Source organism: Anser anser (assembly GCF_964211835.1).
Source record: "Anser anser genome assembly, chromosome: 1".
Taxonomy (NCBI): Eukaryota; Metazoa; Chordata; class Aves; order Anseriformes; family Anatidae; genus Anser; species Anser anser.
This window is the reverse complement of record NC_139720.1, coordinates 83,167,836-83,188,114: the sequence shown is the minus strand read 5'-3', so window position 1 is coordinate 83,188,114 and position 20,279 is coordinate 83,167,836. Positions and strand designations below refer to the sequence as shown.

The 20,279-nt window shown below is 38.0% G+C and overlaps 1 protein-coding gene and 1 long non-coding RNA gene across 3 annotated transcripts in view; one reads left to right on the top strand and one right to left on the bottom strand.

Moving 5' to 3' along the window:
* Positions 1 to 20,279, top strand: part of ROBO1 (roundabout guidance receptor 1) — a 697,351-nt gene that overhangs the window by 267,372 nt on the left and 409,700 nt on the right. The gene's annotated exons all lie outside the window — the stretch shown is intronic.
* Positions 1 to 20,279, bottom strand: part of LOC310892619 — a 72,797-nt gene that overhangs the window by 24,108 nt on the left and 28,410 nt on the right. The window contains exon 2 of the long non-coding RNA XR_014578253.1: positions 1 to 20,279. This exon is cut by the window's left edge and continues 24,108 nt beyond it. This is a non-coding gene — a long non-coding RNA (uncharacterized lncRNA).

Genomic DNA, 20,279 nt, shown 5'->3' with positions numbered 1-20,279 from the left:
TCCACTGGTATATCAGTGGCATTTGCTGACAAAGTTATTTGTTGAAAGTCTTCCATGGTAATATTTTGATGATAAAGTTTATTTATTTCAAAGGTAGCCTTGGTTAATATACAGTAAGAGCTTCCAGTATTCTCTCATATCTTCAAGAAAAAAAAATGCAAAATTTATGGCTTCAGTTTTTCATGAGATCCTTTTGTGTAAGACAACACTGCCCTAGTAATTATCCGCATCTCATATAAGAAGCTAATGAAGATCAGTTAGGTATTTACTTCAGATAAGTGTCAGGAAAGATCCCGTTCCTAATTCATGTTAGACTTGATATTTACTGACACACCAATGTCATAGCTTCTGCGAATGGACAGTAATTCAGTCAAAAAATCACTGTATTTCTGTTTCTGGTCTCTTGCAGTTCTGTTCTCAACTTTTTGTTCTATCTGTCTCGGTTGTTTTGGAGAGTATTAGTAGGTATGTTCAAAAACATTAATATTGATGAGATCACCTGATATTTTTGTTATGAGTGCTGCATAAGTATTCCTCAGGAAATACTGATCTACCTATCCATGATGGAACAGTGTCATTGCAACAATATTGTTCATTCTTTGTGTTCAATATTTTCAGTGGGGTTGATTGCTGGAAAGATAGAAAGATGGACTGTTCATTAAAAAAAACGATCTGCTCATTCAGATCTCCAGGTATTGCAGGCTACATTTCTGCAGCATTTCCTGGGAATATGAAGTTCACCTTTTGCCTCACTCATTTATTGTTGATTCAGTGAGTTCAAGTTGCTTGTTTGCAAGATACATCCGTAAGGCCTTCATGCTTCTAGCCATTTGCTGACAACAATTGAAGTCTGCAGTGGTGATGAACATTGCAGTGGGCTACTTTGCTCTCTAATATAGTCTATCCTACCTGTAATTAAGGAATTAAGGACTTGTTTGTTTAAGAGGAGGGAAGAAAAAGGAATCATAGGCTCCCGGTCCAGAAAACTTTTTGAAGTGTTTTTTTTTTTTTTTTTAAATATATTATTGAATTCACTGCTACTTAGAGTGAAAATAAGTATGTGCTTAGAGAGTTAGCTTTATAGGGGTGCTTTCCTGGATTGGGATCTCTATTTAATCACTGTCCTATTTAGTCTACATCTTGCAATTCTTGCTCATTTCTCTTGTGAATACCTTGCTGTCTTAGTTGTTATGAATAGAGCTCTTTGTTTTCTATATCTGGAATTTAGTCTAAATAATGACCTCCAATGAAGTACTTCTGTAAGGTCACAAATGCCTCTCAGAGCCCAGCTAAAGTAAACATCCTAAATAATGATATTTTATTTTTTATGGACTTAATATATCACTGACATACAGTGAATGTTCCCCAGTAAGGGAACGGCAGCTCACCGCCTTGGTTTCATTGATCTGCAGGCTGCTTTTTCTTCTGAAGAGTTTAATTGCAAAAGACTGAACTCTGAGTACTCACATACAGCACATATGCCTAATTTGAAGCCAGCAAGTCTGGTTCGGAAGAAGATGGTTAAAGTAGGCTGATTGCGAAAGTCCCTCAGCAAGGCATTGTAGATACTTCCTATTCTGAAGCACTTGCTTCTGTTCCTGAGTGCCACGGTCTGTATGGAGTCTCACCTGAGATGTCTAAGCAGGAGACCTGCTTTTTCTGTTAAGGAAAAATGATAAACTGACATCCCAAATAGTGTGTTATCTGATACCATTATTAGGGAAGCCTGCAGCTGTTTGTATTTTCTCTCCAGAGCACGTGTCACTGTGGCAAATGGAAAATATTTTCATCCTCTAGGATTACAGAGCTGCTGAAAAGCCATAAACAAAACGTAACTAGAATTGTGTATATAAGTGACAGTTAATGTGATCTCTCAGAAGAAGGCAAGGTAGAAAGGGAAAAAATACAAGACAGAATCCATACTTTTCATTTACAACAATACAGTTCAGAGAGAATTTCAGAGGAAATTATTACACGAATCAGTGGAAATGTTTTGCTTCCTTCATTCTCAAACTAAACACAAATACACAAACCTGTGAAGAATGCTTTATAAAGAGCTGTATGTGTGTGCATATCTGTTTAGAAGGAAAGTGCCAGTGGGTAAAGTGGGGATCCATTTAAAGTCATCCGTATCGGAAAACAGTTGCACCTATGTTAGTGTTCTTTAATGGTTTCACTACCTGTGGTATTTGACAAACATCCATGCCATATTGATAATGAAGGAGAAAGTGGCAAAGTGCTTTTTCAAGGTGAAACAGAAGGGCTGTGTCTTAATTCTTGATTTCATCAGGCTAAGTCCCTAGTCCTGGTGGTCTTACTGTTTTCTGGTGAGAGAAGGTGGCCTTAGAGCATTTCTCAGTATTGCTGATCGTGTCCACAGTCTATCCCAAATTGATCTCAGCAGCAGAGGTGTGCTCAGTGAAAAATAGTTGTTAACAAAATAATTTGGATACTTTTATTTTGTGTTGTTACTGGTTTTATTATATTGAAACAGGACTCTTCCTGGAGAAGAGTAGAGTGGGGCTCTTTATTCAGACTTTGAGGAGACAGCACATCCTCTGCTTTTCATACTGAAGAGATTACTGAATTTTATCCAATCTCTGATGTGTCTTCCTCCCTTCCCCATAGTCACGGCTTTTGTTGGAGTGACATGGCAAAGCAGAAGCACGTAGCTGCTATTTTCCAAACCTCACCATCCTGTCCTGCTTTCTGTCGAGCAGCTGCTGAGCAGGGCTGCTGAGGGGTCCCAGCAGTACAGGCTTCCTTTGATGGGGCATCATTTTGACACTCCTACAGAAAAATGACACAGGTATTCCTGAGTGAGCTGCAGTGTACATCACTTGAGCATCTTCTGTTCCTGATGGAAAAAGAAGCACTTAATAACTTAAGCAGAAAGGAGGTAGTCACAGCAGGATCAGTTCACTGGGGTGATGTCCTAAATGTAAAAAAGATCTGGCAGTGTCAGGAACTGCACATGCAGCTAATTAGAGGTGATCTGATAATCTTTTATTTTTTTATTTCTGGAATATTTGAACAACAACAACAAAAAAAAGGTAAAAAACGAGGAATTAAAAAATAATAAAAATAAAAGGCCATGAGAAGGGCTTGAGAAGCCTGCTTTTAGTCTTTGAATCTGCAGCCGCTGGCATCCAGCAGAAAGCAACGTGTGCCCATGGACTGGCTGGACAGGGCTCAGCTGAGGGCCGGCTCTTCCCAAGGCAGGAGGAGTTGTACCCACATCTGGTGGTCCTGGGAGACTCTGTGTGATGTCTATCACAAGTGCAAATGAGCTGAACCCCCAAATGGCACAACCCCGTGTCTTTTTGCAGTAGTGGTGAGGCTGCTGACTGTGGGTCAGCTCAAAGCAGCAAGATCTTTATTGGAGGCATTACTTGGTGGCTAAATACGATCTGCTAATTCACTTCCATTGCTTTTTCAAGTATTAAAACCAGTGTCTAGAAATAAACTCAGCCATATAGGCACAGAAACAAGAACAGTATATTAGGGTTTAAAAAGTTAATACTGAAGGTATAAAATATCTATTGTTTAATCAAAATGTGACATTATTACTACTAAAAAAATAATCTGATTAACGTGATTTGGAAGCCCAGGTGGGACAAAATGTTCACCTCCTTACTGAGAGCACACAATAAAAATAACAAAATCTGAAAAAAGATTTAAAATGCTCTTTTCCTGATAAGGTGACGGGAAGGCCACAGTCAGCAGGGTTGAAAATGGGTATTTCACATCATGGACAACACATATGACATCTGACATCAAATCTATCCATTGCATCAAATCACATTTGATGTTGAATTCATAGGTTTGATTTGCTAACAGTTTTGGTGAATAAAAGCTATGAATTTGGCTTCTCCTTTCTATCTTTTTTAATTCTGTCACTTAGAAAGCAGTGACATATGAGCGCAAAATATGTGATAATTCTTCACACAGAGATTTTTACTCTCTTGCTTTCCCTTTTGTTTGCAGTTAGCTTCTTGGAACATACTGCTAGGGTGAAAAGTGAGTTTAACAGACAACGTTAATAGTAGGGTGTTGGAGGACTATATATGAGCAGAAACTGTACAAAAAGGGACATTCGCGTATTTGAGACTGCATAAAGTGAGGGAAACAGTTTTAAATTTACAACTGGGACATAGTTAAGATTCTGTTTTATTGGGCTTGGCTATCATGCAATTTTGAATTTTGCTTTCATTTGGCTTGTGGCACAAAGTCATGATCTCTCTTCACACTCTGGCGCTGAAGTGCTGTTGGCACATCCACAGTGCAGTGATTGAGTGCCAGCAGTTGGCACTCAGACCCTGCAATGTTTCCAGCTCCTGTGGTGCATATGGGACTGGTAGGAAGTACTGGATTTCACTTTTGGTCTGCAATCCCAGAAGGATCCTTCAGCAGACAAGGATTACCCTTGTAGATGTAAACTACACCTTTTCCTGCAAGTTTGCTCATCATACCTTCCACTAACATAACGTATACCACATGCTATCCATTTGTAGTATGCAGTCAGAATATTCCCACTTAAAATTCCCAGCTTATTTTCATTTCTTCTTACCAGACTTACCAATTACATATCCAGAAGGAAACAAAATTCAAGGTATAATTTATGCGATTAACCTAATTCAAGTAAGTTTTTCTTATCTGCTTTGGAAAATGACCTTTTGAAACATGGCTCTATGAGAGGAGCCATGGCAATGAGGTTCAGCATGGAGACGGCTGCAGTCTGGATACACAGTGACATCACAACATCTGATGGAAGCAACTGGTTGTGTCTCAAAGTGGTATGATGCTGTCATTCCCTAGGGAAAACACTGCCAAGCTTTTGCTTTGGAGATGTTGATCAGTCTGGTAAAGATAGCATGCAAGTATGAAACTTCCTGACTGTTGTGGCTGCTGGCTGTTTTCATGGCTTCAAAGTCCATGAGATGACCATATATGTTATGGGCTGCTAATTCAATGTGTAGTTCAAAAAAAAAAAAAAAAAAGTGAAGAATTTACTGTCTTTATAATAGCACTGTCTTGCATACTTCTGCCTTGCAGTTTGAGTATTTTAATTGTACCGAGAGGGATGTCATCTGAATGACATGCTATCACTTATTGTTTTGAAGTATAGAAACACACATAAGTTACACAATGGGATGGCTGCATGAATGGTTGGCTAGCATAATGAATTTCTCATTTAGAAGTTTATATGGAGCTAACATCCATTTTACAAATGGAACAAACGGCTTATAGGAGCAGGTGGCTGTTCACAGGAATTACTCCAGCAGGTCTGAGTTTATAAGTGAAGAATATCTTGTGCTTCGTTTTAGTTATGCCTATACAATTTCACTACAGATGGTAGTAGCAGTTTCCCCAGCAAGGCCTTCTAAAGACTTCAGCGATTAATGGTAAAGCAATTGTTCTATGTCTTCTCTAAGGCACAAAAATCAGAACTGTGCCCTAGGAATTCTGAAATTGCTTTATAGTCACAAGAACACTGGGGCTGTGCTGGGAGGTGTCTAAAACACTGCTTTCCTGTAACTCAAGCTTAATTGGAAATGATCATCTCTCGGGGTGTGTAGTATCAGTGTTTTGGTGCCGACTCTACTAAAATATAGTGTTATTTCAGTTGTATTGTTTATGATTTACTATGACAATTATGTGGCTCATTTTGGAAAGCTACTGCACTCCTTGTACAAGAATTTAAAAACCTTTATTCTGTTATTATACTTGGAAGGAAAGAATAAAAGGATGGGCATCTGAGAAGGGTACTGCCAGTTCAAATGTAGAATCCATAATAAGTTTTTGAAACATGTTTGTAGCTTGATATTGTTAATATTCAAGCAACTTATTAGATATTTAACGTTTCTTTAAAAGTTAAAATTTTGTCGACTAGTTTTCAAACCAATGCCAATATGCTTCCCTAAATCACAAATCCTTTAGTATAGTTTTGTGCCGTGGACAAAGCAAGGAGAAACTGAGCAAGGAAGTGATCTTAAAATCCCTCTAAAATGAGAAATAAAAGACAGTTGAGATTTTTGTATATATGTGCGTATGATGCTTTGTGGAATCTCATCGCCTTATGAAGTTTTTCTGTTTCATCTCAGACTGCCTATTGAGGTGCCTGTTGTTGGGATAATTTGTATAGGGGGTGTGTGACTTTTTCATGGAAATTTATATATATATATATAATTCTTCAGATAATTAATCACATCTATTCTGTGTCACATTTGTCACACTTACAAAACCATGACAGGTCTGGCCAGAATTTGGCTCTCCCTTTGGGAAAATGTACTACTGCACGTCAAATCTTGCCAAATTACTGTATTTAAAATCCCTACTTTTGCTACAGTGGTAATAAGTCACATTCAAATACTTTTTTTTTGCTACCATTTTATTATAAATATTTACTTAATAAACTAGTTACTTTGCCGTTGTAAATTGGACATTATCTGCAATTACTAAAGGAATTATGCTAATTTATATGGGATGATACTCTACATCTGTATTTCTAATGAATAAAAGCTATTTAGAGGGAATAAGAGAATAGCATGTAGTTATCTGAATCCAAGTGTTTTGGTTTGCACAAATATTGTGGACAAGTAATTACCTGTGGCTGTATAGGTCCTGAGTGATGACAGGATGTCAATTCATTTCTTTTTGTCTGTGGAGTCGCAAGTCACCACCAAGATCTGAATGTGGAGTCAGTGAAAGAAAAAAAAAAAAAGTCGTACTGTTTCTTTTCTTTAAAACTCAGTTCTATCTTATTCATATGACATGCAAAGAAAAATAAATAATAAAAAAAATCTTTGTAGTTCAGTGACATCTGTGTTCTTTGCAAACTACAGCCCATCCTCCATCATTGCTCCAGCTTTGGAAGACGAATACTATACGTGGGAAGGGTTCCGTTGCTTTGCATCCCTGTGATGCTTTCCAGAACTGAAAACTGTAGCCAACATTAAAGGCATTCTGTGGTGATTTTCTTGTAAATTTGACACCAGTGATGAAAAACAGCCCCGCAGCACCCCCAGTTAACTGCTAAATTTGAGGCGCCAGTGGCATGATGCCGTTCTGTGTCCATGAAATTACCTGTGGCACGTATTTCCCCTTCTGAAAGTACTTGTGTTCAGGGTACCTGCAGGAAAGCAGCCCCATGTCAGTGTCTCAGAAAGATGAAATGAGTTTGAAGGTGAGTGTAATGGTTAAGAACAAAATGTCAGATAAGAATAGTGTAGCATCCAGAAAATTGATATCCTTACAGCAAAATGAAAAAAAAAGAAGCCAAGATAACAATCATGTGAGAAGAGACCTAATGGATTTAAACTGAAGCATGTGGGGGACTTTTTATTCAGAGTCCTTCTTGGAATCGTTGTTCTGAAATAACATATGCAGGCAGTATGTCATTTCCCTCTATATCCACCACCTCATTAATACAGGCTGGCAGTTCAGGAAGAAAAAAAAAAAGTGTATATGAGCAAAGTTTGCTACATATAGTAAAAGGGGTTTTTGTTTGTTTGTTTTGTTTGTTGGGTGGTTGGGTGTTGTTTTTTATTTTTTCATACTGTAAAAATAGGTTTCAAGTGGGTGTCTGTGCTGTGCTATCTTTCCTGACCCACTACTGGGTAAAAAAAAAAAGTTTTCCTTAATGGGTGTCCCAGTCTAATGGCAGATCTCTGGGCTGCCGCAAAACCTACCAGCAAACATACAGAAGCCAGGGATTTCATGTACATACCAATTCTAACTTTAAAACACTAATAAAGTTAAAGGTTTTGTCTCTAGTTTAGATAAAAGTACATACTATATATGCAAACCCTTGCATTTCACACCCAAGTGTAGAATTTGGGTGGAGGGTATAACAATAGGTGATTGTTGGGGGGAAGATTTAAAAATACTGTGCTCACACCTAATATTTCTGCACTAACAGCTGTGGAGCGAAGTTATGCAGATCGAGGCTTCCTCCCCGCGAGAAGTGCGGAGATCCCTCTGAGGACTGGGAGGTGCCAGACGTGGACTGCAGGGAGTGCATTTGCATGGGCTCTGCAACCTGTAGCTGGGGACCTGGGAGTTTCAGTGTGTCAGGACATCTGCAGCAGGTTTACTTTTCATCTGCAAAGTAGCTGGCCTGGCTCACAGCCAGGGTCAGGAGTCTCCTGGGGGCTGCAAGGCTCACAAGGCCACAGAGGTTGTGAAGATTTGTCTTTTGCTTTGGCATTGGCGTTGGCTTGCAGCTGTCAAGCTCACACATGGTTATTTTTCTGCTTCTCTCACCTGTACCTCTGTGGGTGAAACACAGTTCTCCTGAATTCGGAGCAGGACTGAGCTTAGTGTCCATCTGCTTCGTTGGTATCAGTCCTGTCTTTCGTCCAGTATAAGTCAAAATCAGAGTGGTCAGAAGGCAGTAAACTGGCACGTTTCATGCTAAGTGGTGGGAAGATGACTCAAGAAGGTTACAGGAATATTACAGAGTGTCATATAGGAAAGGGAGTGCCTCTCTTACACCTTCTCATTAATTATTTTAATGCTGCAGCCATAACTGGCCTCCCCACTTGATTTGTAACGTGTATGTCAATGGAATGTGGCTTTTTGGGTTTTAATTAGTCTCTTTTTGCAGCTTCATACTCATTCTGTTTATGTATGGAAAAATTCATAATACTCCTTATTTGACCAAAGGCTTTGAAATTGTCTTGCATCATCCATTTGTATAAAGTATACTCTCTGTATTTTCAGTACGTTAGAGTGACTGCAACTTCTGGTGAGTTTAATTTCAGGAGTTTAGAGAGAAGGAAAAGTGTTACAGATTCTATTTCTTTCAGGTCTTTTATGACCTAAACTGTTTTTCATCATGGAATCTATTGCTAAAACAGTGTTCTAAAAAGAAAATACTGTTTACAAAGTAAACATTTTTTCTGGCTGCAAGGTTGTTTGCTGTCCAGGAAGCAAACACATTCTACTTCATTACATATATTTTGGGTGTACGAAAGGAAAATAAGCTCATACATTTTAAACATGCAGCTCACAGACTTTCCGGCTGGAACCCACTTGGGAGTCATAACACATTTCCAGGACCTCCCCTAGCGAGACTCCTCAGATATCAGAGTCCTAGTGACTCATCGACCGCAGGAGAGGCAATTGAATTAAAACTTAAATATTTATGTGTCTGACTCACTCAAATTGCAAAACAAATACAGCTTGATTTCTGGGTGAGATATCTGTGTTTCTTAAGAAAAGTTGGAGCTGGTATTTCAAGAGCTGCAGTGGCCTGAATTTGGATGTTGGCCCTTGTTTTCAGACTTCTTTTTTTTAAGTGGTTTTCACAGCTTTAGAAGTCTAGGGTGAGTATAGCTTAGTTATTAAATATGTCTGGAGTACTTGATAGCAGTGACAGAGATGAAATTTCCAGCAGGTAGTTCAGTGTGTTTCTCTGCTCTCTGAACTATTGTTTTTGGATGAACTGAGGGTCCGAGTTAAAGGTGACCGTGTACGTCACCGTATTAGAATGGTATCACCTTACTGTCACTTGCCTGATATGTGAACGACTGTCCTACATGAAGTGCAGTGAAAGACTGAGAAACAGCAGAGATGCTGTGGCTAGTTCTGGCAAGCTACGTTTTGCCAAGTCCGGAGATTGACAGTAACAGCCACGAAGCCAAATGTCTTGCTCCCCCAGCACAACATCAAGATCTTTGCAGAAAATTGAGCTTGATCCTCCGAATTTGTTTCTGAAGCTGGTCTTGCAAACCAAACACAGCACAGATGTTGCTACCCACTCACCTCCCCTTCCCTCAGCAGTCAGGTGCTGGGGCAGAGGCTGTTTCATTTGTCCCGGTCAGTCTGTTTGGAGAAGGCTATAATACATATGTAACTAGCTCACAGCTAGGAAAAGCCTTAGCAGATCCTACATGTTGAAAACTGAGCATGTGCTTGCTACAGTCATAATTTGAACTCTCACTATTTTAGTGCACATTTTCTGGTTCAAAATCCTGATTTCCAGCCTGCCTTTGAACAAGAAGCACAGGCACTCATCTATCATCAACAAGATATGAGGTATTTCATGAGACCACAAATAAAGCTGTTGTTCTGCAATCGCAAGTACAGCAAGTGCTTGCTTTTCTTAAGACAGCTTTCTAAACAACACAAAAGTGTGATCTGAAAATATAACCAAATGTTCTATTCAACATTCTTTATTTAAAGAATGTCTTATGTGCTACTGCCACTAATTATCAGCTCTTCATAATCCATGGAAAAAAATATACAATTTGTTCCATGTATCCCTTTTTAATGTTCTTATTTAGCCTCACATCAGAGAGATCTTCTGCCACTCCTATTTCCAGGTTTTAAGGAGATTTACAAATATGGCTAGAAAGAGAGCATCAAATGTGTTCAAGTTTAAATTCCGTGCATATAGATGGATTATCCAGATGTGCGTCATAATACTATTTCATTACACTTTTTTTCTGATGTTGTTATGCAACGTGTGTTGTTTACCCTTTTTCTTCTGGTTGCAGTAGGGATGATTCCACAAATTAGAGAAAATCAAATTAAGCTGGATTTGTAGCTAATTGTATATTCTTTGATCAATTTCAGCTTCACAAATGTTTTGTATTTAATTTGGATGATCGGTCCCATCACTAGTTGTAGTGGTAACTGCAGCTTGGTATGGCACAACTGTCTGGCATAGAGTAAATTTCAAATTTCAGTAAGATTCTGTGATTACAGGTGTGTGTTTTTACAATCTGAAATAAATTTTAGGATAGTGTGATATTAGGCTTTTTCACATGGAACTATTCGGTTAACCTTGAGTGCTCCTTTCTAATTACATTGGTTACGTTGTTTTCTTAAATTCTGTTGTGCTTTTTGCTGGGGGTCCAAGTCTTTGGCAATAATAAAAGCTGGGAAGTGTTCATCCAGTGCAAAAGAAAACAAATATAGCTTGCTGCTGCCATCTCTGAAGGTCACAAAAATATTACGGATTTGAGGGAGCTTGATCAGTTTACATAAGAGATTACAAAATGTGGTTGTCTGTAATACCCAGAGACTGTATTTGATGACCTAAGAATTTTCTTCCAGTTTTTCATTACTAAAATCCAGTCAAAGGAGAGGAAACAAAGCCACGATAACACTGATGGTATGATATTAGATGTTCGGTGTGTAGTCTGCTCTTAGCCAATAACTACTAGGTTGCTGAAGTTCACCAGCTGAACTGAATGAATGACACAGCTGAGCATCGGATGCTGCTCAAGCTGAGAATCATACAGACCGTTTCATGTATTTCCACTAGCATATTTACACGTTGTAAACAGTACATAACAGGTTACACTGGGAGGACCTAAACTCTAATCCATGTAAGAAGGTGAATAAATGCCAAATTTTCCTTTGGGGCCTCTGTCACCAGTAACCTGAAAAAGAGAGTTCTGTCTGGTCTGCTAAATGAACAGGCAAATCAACAGCATTTTTTGGTCATAGTATCAGAAGCTGCTTATAATGCTAATAAAAAAATCACTTGAGGGCAGCCTTCCCTGGGCTTCCCTGGGCCATTACGTTGATGGGGTTTCAGTTCCATTTCCACATCATTTCAGACTGTAAAGAATAAGTAGCAAATATTATGGAATCCAATTTTTCCTGGAGTTGGCTCATTACAACTTCCTTAATAACTCTTTACAGTCTGGCAGCTATTTCACTATTTAGGTTATAAGTGTGGACAAATTTTACTGTTTTCAGTTTAAAAAAAATAAAAATAAAAACAAAAATACCCAAGGTTTGTTGCAATTGTCCTCTTAAAGGAAGGTATTAACCAGCACTGCCAAGTGCCTGATATTTTTATGTCAGCTTTATTATTTCTATCAGCTCCACATGTATCTAATGAAAGCTACATTTGTTGAAAAGAAAATAGCAGAAATTGCTTTTTTTTACAGGCTTTCTTTAAAAGCTAAAAAAAATAAAGTAATATATTTTTAGTATGCTTTTCAGGAATGTACTCATGGCTTGAGTGCTTTCAAAGAGCTTTAGTGAAGCTTCTGAAGATGGCCTAAAAGGTTTAATTATGTTATTTTATAGTCATTTTAATCACATCATTATTATTCTTTAGGAGAACTGAAAACCTAAGGTATGTGCTGTGAATTACTGTATTCAGAGTTAATCCGCAGACGTTTCTGAATAAAGAATACATCTAATGCAGTACATTTTAAAAGCAGGACAATTTATACATGGTTAGTGAAGAGGAAGGTAAACTATAAGCCTTGTATTTTCTAGGATGTCTTGCGACTGTGATAACTTTTATCCTTTTGGTTTACTTGGTACTTTGAAAAAGTAAGAACTCATTACTTGCTGAATCTTGGCAGACATATTGAGTCAAATCTTTTTACATGCCCGACTGATTTTTGTCAGTGAAAAAGCAAAAATCCTGGCTCTGCCTCTGTAGAGCTCTAGGGCAGTGACTTCATTTCTAGACTTCTGAATGTGGTGGAATTTTTGTGTTCTCTAAAGCTGATTCAAGAAGTTATAATAGAACATAAAATGTCATGAGCTACTACTGTTATACATACAAATATCTGTTATCCATAATCCAGTCTTGGCAAAACTTACACTTGTGGAGTCCTACTTAACATGATCATTAAGTTCATCTTATTTTTTTGAGTTGTGTTTAACATACCTGGTGTGAAACCTCTACTAAGATTTCAAGCCATGCAAGTGTTTTCACAGAGGATATTTCTTGTTTGAGGAATCTGGGTATGATGAACAATAGTTACTTTACTTGCTTTTGTTCACAAGGTGTTATTACCTTAAGGAAAAAGAAGTTATAGAAATGCTAATGACTGGCAGGAAGAGTTTTCCTCTGTTTCCAGACAGTGACAGCAAAGATACATCTGAGAGCTCGTGTTAAAAAGGGGAAAAAAAAAAAAAAAAAAAAAAGATTACAGCCAATTGTGGAAATGGAAGGAACCTCCCAGGCAGAATAGCTTTAATCAAAAAGTCGGTAAATGAAACAAAAGTCTAAGGCAAATATGCAAAGGCAAAGAGGGAAGTGGGAAGTGTCAGACAATTTTTAAATTACTTTTCTGTCTTTTCTGTACATGAAGTTTTTTTCTGTTTTAGAAGTACTGAAGGTTTTATTTGAATAAAACCTGTTTTTTGATCCTCTGGTCCACTTTGGGTACACAGTGTAAGAGGAGGGTCTAAGTCCCTGGCCCATTCATTGTCCCATCTCACCACAAGAGTAGTGGAAAAAAGGCCAAGTAATTGGACACCACAACTTCAAGTTTATTGTTTTTTTATCATTCCACAAAATGCAGTTGTTTGAGTTTCTCTAACACATCCTGGCATGTCTACTCAGCAGAGATATTAAAACAGTTGTCCAGTATTGTTTCACATACAGAAGTCAATTATTTATTTAAGTTGCAATTCAGTTCAGGTTGTTAGGGATTGCACTGAATTTGTAAGACTGTTCCGTTACCTTAGCATGTCACAGTTGACAAATACAGACAGCACCGAGTAATATTTTGGAGAAGTATTTTTAGCTTTGTCTGCTACTTTTTCAGTTGGTCGATGCAGATGTTAGTATTGTTTCACGAGAGAAGAAGGTGCCAGAGAGCAGCTGTGAGCAGTGGAAGCCTCTTCCCTAACAAAGGGGTTCTGTATTTGACACTGGATTTCAGTTACATCAGCTCCCAAGCTCCTGTAGCATGCTATGGGAAAGGAGCTAATGGTTAGGTGCCCAGGTGGAATTACTGAAGAGTTTCTGAACAGGAAGGAGCTCATTTGGAGTGCAAAGATCCAGCAGATCATCAGCATTCCTCCAGGCACAGCAGGGCCAGATCCACAGCCAGTTCTTCCAGGCACCGAACGTCTCCTAAACCAGCCAGCTGCCAGGAGACTGTCTGCAACACAGATCGTCAGTCACTGCTGCTCTATATGTATTTCAGTTCATATTTTAATAAAAGCATGATCCAAGATGAATGCTGGGTTCCAAAAACACGCAGGAACCAGGTGGGTTCCAGGCTGGCTGGTTTTTGGAACCAGCATCTGATCTCTGAAGAAGCACAGTTGAAAATCACTGGCAAAGCTTTCCATCAGAGAGGTAATAAGCCACATTATTGAGAATACCAATCAGCAGCAGCAAGGGACACAATGAAGCAGTTCCAAGGACCATTGGTGTTAACCTGCACAGGATGATGCATTTGTGTGAATACTAGACTATGATATAATCACGCATCCCTTCTTAAACATGCTTCACAGACATCTCACTCCAGATGTGAGACAGAGAAGTTCCCTGCAGAGGAGAAAGTGTTCTAGGTATATCCTTCTCATCCACAATTTATTGCAATATTTACTCTTAGGTGCAAGTCTTGCTTTTAAGATTTATTTATTCTGACATTATGGAGAATTGCAGATACCTTGGTAACGAGGAACGAGCAAACTGTGGTTGGCACTGACTGTGCTGAAGTCCCTTCCCTGCTTCTCAGGGCAGCTTGCTATGCTAAACTAAACCCTCCAGAAGGTGAAAGCTAGGCACGTGGTACTTGAGCATGTGTAAATGTTTTCGTTACAAATAATGCATCCTGGGCATTTAGTGGTCCCTCTAGAAATATGAACCTCCACTATTGTGATCCTAATCATCATGTAACTCACACCTATGAACAGACTATTGTGTCTGACATCTGTGAAAGTCTGCTTCCTACTCAGTCATCCTGCCCGCCTGGTGAAGTGTACTAAATCTTCTCAGCAGGGAAAGTAACCCTAACTGATAGAGATAACATAGCCTTGAGTCCATAGAGATTTATGATTATCAGTGCAACTAAACGTCAAAGTCCTTGTATCACGAATTAGCTCAAGCATGCATGTATGTTGTTCTTGCTTACTCTGGGAGCAAGATCCTGTAGAAGTTCAAAGTAGGAAGTGCATACATATAAGCATGCAGAGAATTAAACTGCATATGGAAATGAAAGTTAACATGACGGCTGTATTCTGAACACTGAGAGCAATATAAGAATATGTGGTTGTGAACATACTTAGATTCACTCCACTTGCAGAATAGCACAGTCTCCAGCAATTCCTTCTGCTTAGAGAGGAGGTGCTGAGAAGGTATGAAAATCAATAAACCAGAATTGCTGATCTGTGGGTCAGGGACTGGAGCAGCTTTCCTTGATGGTTTCCCATGAACATCCTCTAGAACCAACTCTTTCAAAGCTGGAGATACAAATCTGTCGCTGCCTTACCCATATACTCCAGGCAAACAGTTTGTTTCTTCCTCTGCCACAGAATTCATTGCTTTTTGCCTTAGCCTGCCTGAATTCAAAACTAAGGATTTTTATATAGTCAATGAAGGTGCTCAATTTGTCTTGCATCCCTCCCCCGCTTTTTTGTTTGTTTTTAATTTAGATAATCTTCCATTAGTGACCCCCCATTCCATTTTGCAGAAGCACAGAGATGGAAAGAGCTGAGAATCAGTTAAGGACATATGTAAATAGATTTTACTCTGTGCTGGGGAATTATCTCAGTTGGAAAGTGTCATGTAAATGTTTTATCTTGGAAATCAATATTTTATATACTTGCTTCTCACTGTCAAGATTCACTTGGGTAATGACATACAAACCTACTCTCATAAATGAAATGTTCATCTAAATATTACAGGAAATGTGCTTGTAAAGGACTTTAAACTGTCTCCCAGGGTGCTGTAATATTTTCCCCTATGAACTGCTCCAATGCATGCTACCTAATCTTGCTATCAAAGCATTCCTGTAACAGAAAGAGTAACCCAAGCATAATTACCTCCTGATTAATCAGCTCATTTGCATGTTTGCCACTCCGGTGCCCATGGCGATATTATGCTAAGCACAGATGGGTCCTCTGATTTTCCTCACATTTAGGTTTTGGTGCAGCTGCACGTGAAACCAGTGGTGGGAATAGCAATGCAGATGGAGCTACAGTCAGTCCGGAGAAACCTGAGCAGAGCAGTTTCACCTTTATTGTGTGGAGCTGGAATTCTTTGGGGGTTATCTCCTTCCCTGCACATAGTTGGAATTTTTGTACTAATCTTGCCCTTCTGCATCACATCCTAAATACATTTAACATGTGGCAGTGATTTCCACCCCAAGTGCATTGTTTGGGATCCCTGTAGTTGTGGCAGCTAGCAGCAGTTATTGAAACATTTGGTACGTCTCTCTGACAAGGAGTCTATCTTGTTTCTGTGTAACTTGTTTTGCTTTTACTCTTTTCTCCTTAAGAAATAAGCTAACTCATTCTCCTAATGATAAATGGATTATAAATAGTCTTTCTTCATCTCTAACCCTGTCTAGTAGGTTAGGTACATATTAGTTTTCTGAACATCCAGCACGGACAGAAATCTGGGCTTGATAGAACCAGTTATCAGATTTACTATGGCTGGTCCTGTATTTCATCAGTTTCTAGCCACATTATAAAAAGATGCCAGGAAATAACGTTGTGCTCCATGATTTATCACTTGCCTACACATGAGCAGACGTTTGTATCCTTTTTAACTCTTTCCATCTTTTCTATTCCTCCCTAGATTAACTTGGTTTGTAATTTGGTGGCTTAGTTCCACCACTTGTCTGTCAAAAGCTGCCATATTCATCCAGTAGGCTGTAAAAGCACGTGCTTAATATTATCATCCAATATTGGAAAAGTAGCTTGCCTTGGTACAGATGTCCAATATTTCAGATGATTTGAAAAGATGTTTTGCTAAGAATGTGCGCTTTGAATTGACAGGGTATTACAAATTTAGGTTGCTCTTTTGCACAAATAAAAATAAAAATACTGGGGGAGTGGGTGGGAGTGTTTTTTTTTGTTTGTTTGTTTGTTTGTTTTCTCCCTAGGGTTTTCTTATATTTTTTGAGTATCTTTCATTTAAATTCCTTGCAAATATTCCTCAGTTCCCTGAAGGCGTTTTTGCTACAGTAACAGGATAGAATACCATAAAGGGAGGCTAAGTAGCTTATAGAAAGTTGTATGGGTAAAACTGCAGCTCAGCCACAGTGGAATCAGTTATGTGGGATCAAAAAGTAAAGCCATGATTTATTTCTAGATTTGTCTTCAAACTAGTAGAAAATAGAGATTTCTGAATAGCTAGGTGCTTTATTTAGAAGTAGCGAGACCTCTTGAAAATCATTTGAAGAACTACAAGTAAAAATCCAAGGATTTTCACTGGGTAGATATATAAGCTTCCTTTAAAAATGCACAGAAGGGAAGTTGTTGCCTTACATAAAGTTAAGGGAAAGTTGTGTTACATTAGCCATGATATGACTGAGGTCCTGAAATAGATGGCATTTTACAAAAATCTGAAAGCAATTAAAAGGGAAAATAAGGAAAGAAGAGGACAATGATACATGCAGTATGAATAAAAACATTTATCACTATTACTTTCTGGATTGTTTTTTATTCTGTAACGTATTAATTTTAGTTGTATTTAATTTGGGAACTACTTATAACTATTCCAAAACCATGTCATTTAAATTCTGATGGCTTAAATAATTTAACTTTTTCACTGTGCTGCCAGATGGTGTTAGCAGAATCCTTCGCATTATGTACAGTGTAGGTGGTAAAGAGTTGTTTTTTCTCTGTTTTCTGAAAAACTCTGGCCAGTGTAGGAAATTAAATTTAGAAAGCAGCATGATTTACTGCAGCAGCGAATTTGCTTCCTGGACATTTTCCCCACAGCTCTGGCAACACCAGCACCTGAAATTTGAGGAGTGGAGTTCCTGGGAGCTAAACTAACTTGTAGCTTATCACTCATTGAAGAGTACTGGAAATGAACTTCTAGAATGAAAAATATATATATATAAAATTGAAGAATTGCTACTAATTGATAAACAACTCTTTACCAAAAAAAACCCACAACAGTGTCCTTTAGCATATACCTGCCTCTTCTTCATTCCTTTTTCCAAACTTCTTTCAAAAAAAACCTAAAAAAGTAGCCTCTTAAAATTTTAAAGTGTTTAAAAACCATAGTAATACCATTTAATAGTAATAATAATAATAATAATAAAACCTTCTAACAAAGCCATCTTTGTCTTGGTAAAGTAATATTACAATACTCAATCATCTAACACCAATATTTATTTATTTATTTTTTAAATGATCATTTTATTTCATTGCTTTGTAAGAATGAGCTTTGGAGAATACCATTTATTAAAGTGCAGATTTCTGTGAAGTGAATGCATTTCCCTGGGCAGCAAAAGTGATCTCTGCGAAGTTCCTGTGGAGTTGTGGAATGTGGTGCGTGGTGACATTGACTTGGTGTACATGTTCGTGTCACATTAACAACGTTCAAAAGCAAGAAGACCTTTTGAATCTACTGTGCCAATGATGCATATCCCCTGCTTTCAAATTCATACTTTTCTAGTAGGAATCTTTATTAGAGAGAAGTTTGTTCTTCAGGTTTGGCTTTTTCTGCTACAGCCACGAGCTGTTCCTCGCCAGGAGTGGTATCACACCAGGTTCTGCTCTTGGACTACTTACCTGAGTCACATGTAGTTCATGAAAGTCATTGGCTTGTATTGACTTTCTGTCACTATTCATCTAACAGAATTTGAACCAGTAACCTACAGGTGATAGGCAATATATTCCTTAATTCTCTGAGAATTTGTATCCTGCCACTATTTTGTCCATATTTCAAGATTTAGAATGAATGAAATTTCATCATATTTATACTCTATAGTTCAACATAAAAAAAATATTATCTTCCAAACTACAGGTCAGCTTGGGGGTATTTCCCAAATTTCTCCCTCTGAAAATCATTACAGATTTCTTTTAGATCATGCCTACACATTTCTAGACTAAAAGCTCAAGGTGACTTGTCTGAATTTGATACATTTATTTTTTTCTATTCTGTACCTGGAAACACTTTAAAAATAAGATTTTTTAAAAAAAAATTTCTGGGTCCGTGCTCTACTGCGTTGACAGATTAACATCCAAGCATGCAGTTCTATCATGTGGTTCTCAAGAAGACTAAGACTGGTGGAGCCTCATTAGCATCAGCAGATAAGATTACACTGCTCCTTACAGGCCAGCACAACAATGAGAATTTTTATCAAAGGCATCTTTTGGGTTCTTTTAGCCTTCTTGAGTGTTCTTTAGCTTCTGTATTCCTAAAACCAAAGCAAGACTTGAACATTTTAGCCCCCCTGTCACAGAACAGGAATATGTGTAAAGAAAATTTAAGAAAATTCTAATTGATTTTAAAATAACAGATATATTATAAACTGTAGTAAATTTTCTAGAGTAATAATATACCAGTTTCTAAAGCTCCTTAATATTTTGTTAAGCGTGTGAAACATCACTGTTTTAGGATTCCAGATGTTGTTTTTTTACTTTGTACTTTCTAAAAAAACACTTCCGTGTAGCTTAATTTTCTTTCTAGCAATGCCAAACATAGAGCAATTATTGGATGAAACTGTTTTAATAATGTGGTCTTAATAATACACAACTCTTGTACTTACTGATTTCAAGTATTTCTAAGATTCTTGTTTCCTGCATGTAATAAATTATGGGGCTGTAACTTTTTGTACCTCTGCCTCTTCTCCAAGATTTTAGATGGGACTGAAGTATTTTAAGTGGTTTTGTTAATTTGTTTGAACAGGAAACCAAAAGCAAACTATCTATGTTTAATCTTGAATCATTAACTGAACATTCATGGAGAGGAGACCACAGAGTGAAAAAAATAAATCAAAACTCAAATATTTAGAGTTCATTGTTTCCTTTGTTATCTGAGGGATAAATAACAGGGAGTACCAGCAGCAGGACATCTTCCATGGCATAGGCACCTTAAACAATTTGGCTTGACCTGTGCTTAATGTCCTGATTATGGGTGTTCTTGATGGAAAGATTGTGAACATCAAGTAGTAAGTGTTTCAAGAGCTCATTTACAAAACTGAATAAAAAAGATTTTTCCTTGCCCTTAAAGTCAGTTGAAATTTTCTGAAAAAGCACAGAAGTTGTTTCATTGAATTGTATGTTGTCTGTATGACGTTTATTCTAGCCACAATTACTCAATGAAGGGTCCATCAAATAACAGATGAGGTGAAGTAAGGACATCCCAAGTGCTGGTATTTTTCTCTCAAGGTGTTGAACTGTGAATGGCAATTTTGAGTTCAGTCAGACAGTGTCTTACTGTAGGAATAATGAAACGGTATGTTTTTGTTTGTCTTTAGATGCCACTTACCTCTTTATCCCACTGTAGATAAGACTGTCATGGCAGCTGAACATTTAATAGCAGTACTTTGATGTTTCAGTGGTTTGCACAAACTGCCCAGAGCTTTCCATTGGGACTT